We start from the raw sequence: 944 nt of genomic DNA on the forward strand, positions 1-944 counted from the left end.
CCTGCTCCCATCCCTCCCTGCCCTTGTCCCAAGCCCCTCCCCAGCTTTCCTGGAGCCCCTTCAGGCACTGGAAGCTGCTCTCAGGTCTCCCTGGAGCCTTCTCTTCTCCAGGCTGAACACCCCAACTCTCCCAGCCTGGCTCCAGAGCAGAGCTGCTCCAGCCCTGTCCCATGATCCAGCCCTACATCCCATGGGGCAGCCCAGGTTACAATACTCCTCCCCATAACCCGTTTTTCCCCTCCAGCCCTGCCTGTCAGAAGTAGCAAACAGGGCCTTGGAGGGCAGGTGAGATGAGAGGGAGTGTCTCCAGTGTTTGGTTTAAACTAGAAGGTTATCCCACTGTTTGGAAAACATCCACCCAGCACCTTCCCCACTGCTGGCACAGAAGCTGCTGTTCACAGCCCAACATAACCTCCCAATGACTCCAAATGTCCATCTTAGGACCATTTTCATCCATTTGCTTTGTTTTCCTGTGTGTGTGGTGTGTCCCCCCAGGATCATCTGCATACACAGGACTTGTGCTCTTCCTTTTCCCAATCATTGTGCAGTCAAGGGGGACTTCCCAGTGGAGAAACTCCACCCTGAGGAGCCTGGCTCTGAAAGGCTGGACATGTTCTGGCAGGACACCTTGCCAGGGTTCAGCTGGACACTGGCAAGGCCAAAATGTTGGTACCAATTCTTAAACAAGTTCCAAAGGAAACAATTCCAAGGGCTTCAAGACAGAGAAGTTCCCTTAAGCTTCCAAAAAAGCAGCTATGGAATGAAAACAAGGAGACAGTCCCTAACACCCCAAAAAAAGTCAAAGAATCTTAAAAAAAAATACAATTAACTGGGGTCAAACAAAGTTTCATTGCTCCTGTCTTGGAGTAAAATAGGAGGGGATTGGTATTTAAGTCCTTCTCCACCAGGGAGCTACTTACATCAATCTCATCAATGTCTCCATC

General features: G+C 50.5%; 1 protein-coding gene across 1 annotated transcript in view; it reads right to left on the reverse strand.

Annotated features, from left to right (window-relative positions):
- KIF9 (kinesin family member 9) overlaps positions 1-944 on the reverse strand; it is a 29,496-nt gene that overhangs the window by 13,893 nt on the left and 14,659 nt on the right. The window lies entirely within an intron of this gene.

The sequence above is a fragment of the Chaetura pelagica genome, unplaced genomic scaffold, assembly GCF_000747805.2.
Source record: "Chaetura pelagica isolate M959 unplaced genomic scaffold, ChaPel_1.0 scaffold284, whole genome shotgun sequence".
In the NCBI taxonomy this organism is placed as follows: Eukaryota; Metazoa; Chordata; class Aves; order Apodiformes; family Apodidae; genus Chaetura; species Chaetura pelagica.